The sequence below is a fragment of the Amborella trichopoda genome, chromosome 8, assembly GCF_054954075.1.
Source record: "Amborella trichopoda isolate Santa Cruz 75 chromosome 8, AtrichopodaSantaCruz75HAP2 v2.0, whole genome shotgun sequence".
In the NCBI taxonomy this organism is placed as follows: Eukaryota; Viridiplantae; Streptophyta; class Magnoliopsida; order Amborellales; family Amborellaceae; genus Amborella; species Amborella trichopoda.
This window is the reverse complement of record NC_142343.1, coordinates 10,888,585-10,900,462: the sequence shown is the minus strand read 5'-3', so window position 1 is coordinate 10,900,462 and position 11,878 is coordinate 10,888,585.

Sequence of the window (11,878 nt, the reverse complement as noted above, 5' to 3'; positions counted from 1 at the left end):
ATATTATATATAATATAATAAAATATTATATAATATTATGTTATAATAATATTATATTACATTATATCATATTAATAATACTAATATTATGTATTTGAATTATACATAGTCAATAGTGATCAACAAAAATGTTCTAAAAGATTAAGTTCCTACCTCCCCTAGTAACTTAATCTTTTATGTTTTAATAAAGGAATGAGAACTTTTGTTGGAAGATAACTATTTGAACTTTTAGAAGAAACCGTGTGTCAAACATGGACTTTTGGAAAATCAAAAAGAAATATTTCAGAAAAACAAACGCGCTCTAAGAGCTAAAAAAAAAGTCATTCTTTTCTTTATAACAAGTTTCTCTTAATATATTTTTTCTCTTTCTATCATAATTTTATCGAAAAAAAGTCTAAGAACACAGTTGCATAATGCCTCTCATCCCTTTCTTTGAGGCTTAGGGTAGTATCTTTATATATATATATAGAAGTTCATGATTTCAAAAAGTATTTGGTTTCCATCCAAATCCTTTTTGGATGATTTCACTTTCTTACATATTCCCACATGAAGACGTGTTTCCATTTTGATTAAGTTTGCTTTAAGAAATTATTGCATGTCATTCACCAATCATCAGGGAACCTCAGACAAACCCATTTCCTAATGGGCTTGACCAACACATTACCTGGATTGTCTTAACTAAAATTTTTCAGAAATAAAAAATTTGCATCTTCTCTCACATCTCAAACAAGTGATAGTGGATTCTTAGTTCAACTATGAAAAGCTGGATTCTTGCTAAGCATAAGGCACTTTTGGCAGTCACATTGAAATAATATCCCTTTTGACACTACTTGAAATTCTCCAAGTAACATGTTCAATCAAATTACATCTTTGGATACATGAGTAAGTGATATATACTCTTTTGAGTTAATTAAATTTTTTGTTCTTTTTATCTCAAAGTAAACTTATTGAATTCTAAGATACACGAGTAGGTGATATATACTCTTTTGAGTTAATTAGAATTTTATGTTCTTTTTGTCTCAAAGTAAACTTATCCCAAGAATTCGATTCATTGCTCCAATTCCTTCATTTCAAATATCTCATTAGCATATGGTAATGAGATTTTAAAACTCCCATCATTGTAACTAAGAAAGTAAACACAATGATTTGTTTGTTTGACATGTATGAAAGTAATCAAAGCCTTCGTAATAACACATATAGACATGCTTCAACCCATGAAACCATTAAAACAGTTTCTAATTATCTTCCTCAACAAATCCCTGATATTGGGTTACAAAAATTTATTCCAGTTATTGTATAATAAAGTAATTCTAAAATTTAATTATTCTAATTCTAAATCAAGAACTACAAAATAACATAAATTAATGCTTAACTTTTGAGCACAACATTTCACAATAATCAAACTTTGCACCTTTCAACTATCTTCATTACGACCTTTTTTCTTCTCGAAGATCCACTTGCAATCAATTGTCTTCATCACTTTGGTGATTGGGTCATACATCCTAATTTTTTGGAGGGTCTTTATTTCTTCCCCCATGGATTCTTTCCATGACTAGCTTTATCACCTTCACATGTCCCGCAATAAGAAATAAGAGCGCCCTCATTTGCTAGGCAGGCATAAGAAATGACGCACTCATTGACTCTCAAAAGATCCCTTTCATGTCTTTAAGATTTTCTTAATTGAACACCATATTCCTTTTTTGTGTGGTGTGTATGTGTTCGTCTGACTGTCGGTTTGGGTCGATGGGCTCTCGACCTCAAGTCGGCCTCGATAGATTGACTTTCATCCTGGGTTTAGACACATAAGGATGACTGATCGCCAGCCTAAGTAAATATGATTTTGTCTTTATGTCAGATTCACAAGAATGCCTGACCACCTACCTTGGTAAATGAGCTTCTGGCATTAGGTTAAACCAATGGTTTAAGAAACGGATCGGTGACTCGGATCGGGCTTCCAAAAAATTGATCCGGATCGGCGAATCAACGATTCGGATCGGAAATCGGGTGAATAGGTCAGAATAAAGCTCAAAAAAAATCAGAAAAAATTATTAAAATTCATTATAAATATTGTTTTTTAGGAATTCAATAAGAAATGAGGGTACTCCATTAAGAATTTTCATGTTTTTGAATGAATATGCGAATATTGATATATTCTTTCCCTGTATGAAACGCCATTCAGCATTTAATTTACATCACACAAAAAGATAAATAGATAATTATCATGGAATAAGTATATCAACATACATGGACTACAATAAAGCATAAAATTAGTAACATATGATCTAAAAATAAAATGATAGACGACGTTATTGTTCTTCTTGGTCACGCTGGTGCAATTGATTGAATTCGTTTAACAATTCATTAATTCGATCTAAAAACGAATCATCGATATTAACAGGCGTCTGACTATTCTCAAATCCCTGAGTGTTAGTGTTTTGTTGTGTTCCCAATCTAAAATCCCCGAAGATTGTCCATCCTTCATGCTCACCTGCACTGTCGTGCTCATCCCTACACTATTGCTGTTGGGACTCGATATGTGAATAATATGGCTGGGATAGGGTGGCCTCAAAATCATCATCTCTCTCATTTTCTCTTTGAATAATATGGATTAAAAAAAATAACAAATTTTCAAAAAAATCGATCATGGATTAAAAAAAAAAATCACAAATTTTCAAAAAATTCTATCATGGATTAAAAAAAAAAAATTGATCATGGATTAAAAAAAAAAAATCACAAATTTTCCAAAAATTCTATCATGGATTACAAAAAAAAATTCGATCATGGATTAAAAAAAAAAAATCACAAATTTTCAAAACATTCAATCATGGATTACAAAAAATTCGATCATGGATTACATAAAATTCGATCATGGATTACATAAAATTCGATCATGGATTACATAAAATTCGATCATGGATTACAAAAAAAACAAACAAAAAAAAAACAAAAAATTCAATCGTGGATTACAAAAAAAGAAAAAAACAATTCGATCATGGATTACAAAAAATTCAATCATGGATTACAAAAACTCTATCATGGGTTACAAAAAAAGCAAAAAACAAAAAATTCAATCATGGATTACAAAAAAAAAAAAAAAAACATTTCGATCATGGATTACAAAAAAAAAACAAACTTTTCGATCATGTATTACAAAACATTCGATCATGGATTACAAAAAATTCTATCATGGGTTACAAAAAAAACAAAAAATTCGATCATGGATTACAAGAAAAAAAAACAAACATTTCGATCATGGATTACAAAAAATTCGATGATGGATTACAAAAAATTCTATTATGGGTTACAAAAAAACAAAAAATTCGATCATGGATTACAAAAAAACAAAAACAATTCGATCATGGATTACAAAAAAATCGATCAAGTATTACAAAAAAATCTATCATGGATTACAACAAAAAAAAAAAAAAAATTCCGTACGGGACTAGCCGATTCACTGTTCGGACTCGCCGATTCCGTACAGTGAATCGACGAGTCACTGTACAAAATCGTCCGGTTCTCTCTAGAACCCGACAATTTCCAATTTTTTAACCGATACGATCCACTTTTTACGATTCCGAGTCGAACAGGGCGAGTCCGGTTCGACTCGGTGTTTTTTAAAACACTGAGTTAAACTCATAAATATACCTGACTACCAAGGTGGGAAAATCAGCTCAAACTCATAAGGATGTCTAACCATCAACCTTGGTAAATGAGAGTTCAGCTTTGGGTCAAGACTCATAGGATGTTTGACCATCAGCCTTGATAAATAGGCTTTTAGCCTTGGGTTAAACTCATACAGATGCCTAACCATCAGCCTTGGTAAATGAGAGTTCAGCTTCGGGTCAGACTCTTTAGAATGCATGAGCATTACCGTCGGTGGTTGACGAGCTGGTATGGGTAGCGAAGAAGCACGAGCAGATCAGACTCACATAGAGGCCAAACTGCCAACTTTTGTTGCTACCGATCCGTCTATAGCAAGGTTCAAAATGGCCTCTTCTTTTACAACACTTGACTTGGGCACTTGGTGATGACAGTGTGGGTCTTGCTTGGCCTTTCTCGTGTTATTGGTAGGATTGTGGTACAAAAGTGGACCTCCTCTTGTGCATGATATCAAGGCTAAGGGTTGCCAAAAGACGAGGGCTCCTATTTTGAATCTTTAAACCTGGGTTCTTAATGAGTTAAGCCATGAGATCGGGCAGTCGCCCTTCTCCGCCATAGGCTCCTATTTTGAATCTTTAAACCTGGGTTCTTAATGACTTAAGCCATGAGATCGGGACTGTTGGGCAGTCGCCCTTCTCCGCCATAGTCTATCATAGCGTGCGGAACAACTTTGGCTATTTTTACCCTCGAAACTGAGTACTCCCTATTGGGTATTGTTGTCCTTAAGGATATGTGAGGATAACTCACACGGGACTGCCACAAGTAGTCAACTTACCTCAACTTTTAGCTACTATACATGACTAGTTTTTAGCTACCATGTTTTCGCCTCACCCGTCCTTCAGGAGTAGCCCGTTGGCTTGACGACCACAGGCATACAGCTCTTGCGAATAACAAGCTTTTCGTTAAAAGAGTGATTCCTGAGTACCTTATCTATCCTTATGGGATTAAGATGGCCCCACCATGAAAGCCTATGATGAGGATGCCATGTACACAACCTCCATAACTTGTGCCAAGGCACATGGCACTGATTGGTACATAGAGAGAAGACTTCCTTGTGAAGCCCAATATAGAGAGAGAGAAAACACTTGACCTCTTAAGCTCTACCTAAGATGAAAGGAACTCCTCTTTACTGAAGTAGCTAAAAATTTGTTTCCCCCAAATGTAGCAAGGAACATATGCGATTATGATTACAATAATATAAAAAATACTAATAACTAGAGAGCTAACACACAAAGGGAATAAATTTGCCCTAGATTTCATGTAATGGTAAAATGGATCTTTTTACATATGAATTAGGTTTACGCGGAGTTTCAGGGACATTCAATCCCTGTTATGGTTTACATCAAATCAGTATATAGGTTTGAACACTTTTGATTTGGGCCTTGAAACATATTATGGACTTTGGAAAGAAAAATACATATGGAATGACAAAATATCGGCACAGTAAGGGCCCATTTGGATACCGGGAGAAGCATGTCCTGGGAATAAGCTTCTTCTAGAATTGGGTTATCCTGGAATTGGTCTGTCCCTGGGATTGGGGTGTCTGCTGTTTAGATAGCATCTGATAAGAAACATGTCCACTGTTTGGATTACCTAGAATATATAAATTCATAGGTATTCAATTGCAGTTTTTATATTATTATCCTATATTTAATTTTATACTGATTAACTTCTCCCATTGATTCCAAACTTCATTATTATTTTTTAACTAAGATGAAATCCTTCTTTTTTTCTTATTCCTTTATATTGTATCTTTATGTATAGATATCTCACATTCTAAATATTCTATTAGGATAGGTTAGATTTGTGCATAAAATATTCCCTGGTTAATGTTTACATACATATGCAAATAAAATACACCATGGTAAAAGCTTTTACCCCTAAAATTGTCTAATTCATTGTAAAATAAACCACACCTATTGAGGTGGAAAAACATTCCCTGTGCATTTGTTTTCACATGCGGACCCACTATTCACCATTCATTATTCACTATTTACAATATAATATATTATGGACGTAGTTAGCATGTGGGCCATGCCCACACATGTAGAAATGCGGCGCTTCTTAAAAATCTATTTTTGAGATGGATTTGTTTGCTTAATTTTTAAGGACATGTTGTAATCTCTAACATGGAGATCGTAAATATAAATAAATTTTAAAAATTAGAAATACTAATTTCATTAAGAAAACATTAGGACTGTTAGTTTTCATGGTTTGTAGATGGACCACGTACTTGCATCCATCTTTAAGATGGATGCTTTACTCTTTTGGACCACATATTTAGAAATGCGGTTCTGCTCGCATGAAACAATTTTTCATATATTATTATAATATTTTATTTACATATAAATTATATTACAATAGTAATTAATATATAATATATAATATGGGAAATAACCTTGTGAGACCTTCCCACACCCATGTCTGTAGGACCTCAAAGGATCACCATTAAATTTGATGCAGATCTCTAGAAAAGTCAAGTCCCACACCCATGTGATAACTTTTCTAGAGATCTGTGCCAAATTTAATGGTGATCCTTTAGAGTCCTACACACATGGGTGTGGGAGGGTCTCGCAAGATCATTAATCATAGAATATATAAATAATATTTTATATAAATAATATATTATCTTATATTATAGTACAATATAAGGAAATTTGTTTCATGCGGGCTGGACCGCATGACTACACATGGGCCGAAAAAGTGTAAAGCATCTTGGTAGGGCCTGGATCTACCTCGCTCGGGCTCCCTGGGAGACCCGGGTTGATTGACCCCCTCTCGAACAACCGCTGACCTCACGAGCGCGTGTTCGACTCGTGTGTCACGTGCAGATAGGTATGTCCAACTATGAGAGGATTTTAAAATGATGAAGAGAAGGACTCGAGCACCTACCTCACCGCGATTTGAGTTCGAGGGATTAGCCCGGGCTAGTGCCCTCTTAGATTAATGAACGAAAGCCCTCTGGCTGTCCAGCAGTACAGTTTGAATTCGTCCCCCTATCTAAATTCAGTACCTCACCTCAAATCCAAATATAATGTACTCCTCTTTGATGTGCTTCTTATGGGTAAATGGCTCTAGTTTTGGGGTAGAATGGTAAGACAAGAATAAAAGGAGACCGATAAGAAATTGGTTTAGAGATGAGAAGAAGACAAAAAAGAAGTAAAAGAAACCAAAGGATGACCAAAGAACATTGAGCAGCCTCCCAGCGTAATCTCTCCTAATAGGTATTACCGGAGACAAGGAAAAGTACCAAGCACAAGCCTTGGTACCTGGAGGATTTGAAAAGTGAAGTTACAGGACTGAATCTATAACTATGTCCTTAAACCAAAAAGCCTCCTAAATGTGATCAAGGGAGAGAAGAAAATGAAAGAGAAAGAGAAGAGAGAGAGATGTAAGTCTCTCACAATTCAAACATTGTGTGACTTGATGGTTATAGTAATGGAAGGGTAACTTTAAAAGAAGCTAACTCAAGATAACTCCAACCCGAGTGACCAAGTGTAAGAGAATCAATGTCTCTTATAACCCGGCTTCATTGTACGAGCTGATGGTTAGATTAGCAATTTGATACTTAAAACCCTTGAGCACTATCTTAGGACGACCCCGAATCAAGTGCTCAAGCAGTAAAAGAAATAACAAGTAAAGAGAAAGATAAAGGAGCGATGAAATGAAACCAAAGTAAAATAAATGGAAAGTTGAAGTACGATTTAGAGAGAGAGTGTGTTTAAGGTGAGAGAAAAAGAGATGAATGAGGCCAAAGAATGATGGACCCACCTATGGTACAGGTCCATACTCTAAAGGAGAGATGAGATGATAGAGTAGGTGAGAGAATGAATAACAGATGAGGCTAGTACGAGAATGCGGGGGAGATAGGGTAGTGTATAGAGCTTGGGACAGATAGGGGAGTATGAGAGTAGGGTATATAGGGGTGTGTGAGGGTGGAGCAGATAGGGGAGTATGTGAAGGTAGGACGGATATGGTAGAAAATAAGGTGTATGAGGGTAGGGTGGATATGTGTGTGTGAGGGTAGAGCGGATATGAGAGATGAGAGGGTAGAGCGGATAGGAGAGATGAGAGGATAGGGCATATAGGGAAATGAGAGGGTAGGGTAGATAGGGGAGATGAGAGGATAGGGCGGATAAAGGAGATGAGAGGATAGGGCGCTAGGGGAGATGAAAGAGTGGAGCGGATAGGGGAGATGAGAGGATAGGGTGGATAGGGAAGATGAGAGGGTAGGGCGGATAGGGGAGATGAAAGGGTAGGATGGATAGGGGAGATCAGAGCAAGATGAGAGGGTAGGGCGAATAGGAGAGATGAGAGGATAGGGTAAATAGAGGAGATCAAAGGATAGGGTGGATAGGGAAGATGAGAGGGTAAGGCGGATAGGGGAGATGAGAAGGTAGGGTGGATAGGGGAGATGAGAGGGTGTAAGAAAGAAATAGAGGGAGAGAGAGAGAGAGAAAGGATAGCCGGGCCCGCCCTAGGTATGGGTCTTGGTGTTTGAGTGTGAGAGAGAGAGGGAAAGAGAGAGAGAGAGAGAGAGAAGGTGAAGGCTCGGACTTGCCCTGGTCCAAGCAAGGAGAGAGAGAGAGAAAAAAAAAGAAGAGAAGGAAAAAAGAAGAAGAGAGAAGAAAGAATAAGAGGGAGAAAAAGAAAAAAAAGAGAAGGAAGAAAGAAGAGAGAGAAAGAGAAGAAAGAAATAAGAGGAGGGAGAGTGGACCAAGAATGGACTTGAGCCTAGGTACACCTTCATCGATCCCTTTGTGTGCATATGAGAGAGAAAGGGGTTTAAGAAGATTAGGATTTAGGGGCTTAAGTGTCTAGCTTAGGTGGATTGTGTTGATGTATGGTATATAGAAATTAGGGTGTATGGGATTGGGTAAGGTATAAGATAACTAAAGTGTATGATGATATGGTGTATGGAATACTATGGTGTATGGTGTAGGGTAGGGTGTAGGCTAATTAAGGTAGGGTGTGGGGTGTATGGAGTACGATTGGAAGCTAAGGGTTCTAAGGTATATGAAAGCTAAGAGTTCTAGGTTTTATGGGATTGGGAGTTGGGAATCTTAAAAGAGTTAGAACTTTGAGGTTCTAGAAAGTGTAGTCTAGGGTATTTTCTCTCTAAGAAATGTTTCTCTCTCCTCTCCACTTGGTCTTGAACTTGAAAGCAAAGTGAAAACAAGAAGCTAAGAACTCAAGAATCTCACTCTAAAATGCTTGAGTATTCAAGAATTTTATTACAAACGACCCAGTTGTATTACAAATGACTTGGGTTCCCTTTTATAGAGCAACCACTGTAAAAAAACACCCAAAATTGTCAAAAACTATACATTTAATGAATTAAAATGTTAATCCCATTTTTTGACCAAATGACCCAAATACCCCTAGGCACTTTTCAACAAATGACAAAACCAACCCTTCATAAGGAGCCTCTTGTCATTGCTAAGCCTTGGGAGTTTTTTTTCGAATGCTTATAATAGTAATTCGGGCGATCAATCCTCGTAGAATCTATGTTTGAACTATTGCACACGTTTTGATACCATTTGATTATCTTGAAACATATTTTTAAGGAAAAACCCAAAAATCGACCAAGTCCATAAACTTTGGGATTCTTTGACCACCAATCTAGCACGATTGTTGATGTTCCAAGCCCTCATTTTGATAACAAATTGAATAGGATACTATCACGATCATTTGCAATAAAATTCATCCATTTTTATCTCCCTTAGAGCATGTTCCAATTTTGGGAAGTCGTTGGAAAATCGGATTCCAGCGACCAGAAATGTATGACATTTTTTACCTTAAAATTCGTATCGTCCGGTCTCCAATCATGCCTAAAAGTTATATCAAACTGTAGCTCCTCGCAGCACGATCACAACGAATCCATATTTGAGATGATCCGACACTGGGATTTCGAGTTACGACCTTTCACAGAAGTGAATGTCCTTCTTTATAAAATCTAAATTTTCATGTTTTGAGCTCATCTTTTCTCTAGAAATTATCTCGTTTCCAGCCATATCATGACGCATACAATACGTTAAAACGATCGGGTCGTCGAGATCTAATTCGTGTCCGAATTTAACCTTAATTGGATTCAAAACAAGCAAGTTATGAGCATTTGAAAATCATCTCGAAAATAAAAAAACACAGTTCGCCAAGGCTACACGCAATAGTGTAAAACCCATTAGAAGTTACGCCCAGAATGGTCCCTGATGGTCTGATTGAGCCAAAATTTGGTACCTTAGGGTTTTTCAACGTTCCGGATCTAATGGCATTGGTCTGATATTGTTTTAAGACCTAGAAAATGGGATTAGAGTTATAGGGTCTATTTTCAGCATGAAAAGAACTGGATTTGAAAACCAAGTTTCGTCCTAATCATATCAAAACATGTCATAACGCAATAAAACTTTACCGGTGTCCTTAAGGTATCCAAAAATACTCTTTAATGTAATTTGAGGTCATTATGATACTTCTTCAAAGGTCGCCTAATTTTAGGCTTATTGTTACAGTGTTCCCGTGCTCTGGCGACGTCTTGGGCACTAGCGAGATCAAGTTACTACCGGCTCTCTCCTTATTCTCCCCGGGGATACAAGTACGTCAAAAATGACGTATAACACATCCACCTTAAAGATGGATACAAGTAGATGTTCCATCTAAAAACAATGGAAACTAATGATCCAAATGTTTTCTTACTAGAATTGTTATTTTTAGTTTTTAAAATTTATTTAATTTTCCATATTCATGATCTCCATATTAGAGATTACATATCCTTAAAATTAAGTCTTAAAATCTATATGAAAAATAAATTTATTAAGAGGCTTGTATTTCTACATATATAAGATTATAGTATAATACATAAATATATTATACATATCATATAAATATATACATATATAATATTATAGAATGTATGCAATATAGTATAATAGTATAATATAAATAAATATATAATAGTATATATTATATATAATATACTTTGTCTTATATTATATTTTACTATATGTATTATATATTTATATTTATTTTATTAATGCAATTTTATTATTATTATATATATAATATACATAGAGAACATATATAATATTATAAATTATATACATAATATTTATTTTATTAATGTAATTGTATTATATAATTATGATATTTATATATTGCTATATATTATATACTTAATATATAGATATTTATATATTGCTATATGTTATATAATTAATATATATTATATGATATTTATATACTATATGTTATATAATAAAATAAAATATTATATTTTATATTATATTATATTATATAACATATATATTATATTATACATTAATAAAATAAATGTAAAATACATTATAGTGCATATTATATTATGGTATATATATTACATATTTATATATTTATAAATATATATTATATGTAAATATAATATTTAAGTAAGATGTCTTTGTGATTTGCGGACATCAATGCTCCAAATTAATTTGAATGAATTGTAAATTTTCAGGTCCAACGGGCATAGGCCGATCCAAAAAACCGTGGATAGCCCCAAAATAGCATTCTTCAAGTTTTTGGCCCGAAAACATGAATTGGCAACTCTATGGGATTCAACTATCCATGCGTGAATATATTACCCAAACAAAGCATACCAGAGAGTCCAATCCATATACCCAAACAGGCCCAATAAACATCGTCTACATTTTCATCACAAGACACTTCACGCACATAACTTAGGTTCTAAAATTGAATTTAGAATGAGAAGAAGGTATTTAAAAAAAAAAAATTTCAAAATTAAATATTTGGAGAATGAGATCAAGGTGTCAAGAAGGATTAAAATCTAAATAAAATTTTAAAATTGTCATCTAGCTACTCTCGATGGATTTCAAAATTTTAGATCCAAGGAAGGAGTGGATGTGCAGCATGCTCCCTCGGGATCAAACTATCTGGGCACGCGAAAGAATCGAATGACCGGACCGGATACAAGAGTGAGACCGTGGAGTGGAATCGCGCTCAAAAGCGTGTAGTGACTAGTGTGAGAGAGACGCAGGAAATGCAGGCGAAAAGCGAGCGTGTAAAGTTGCAAACACGCGTTAGTGAGCCCTAACGCGTAGACAATAAAAATTATTAGTATGCCCTTTAATTTTATATTTATTACTGAACTACCCTTACATTCAAAAACCTAGAAATGGACCCATGGATAATAGCGAAAAAATAAATATAAGAGTGAATTTTGAATTAA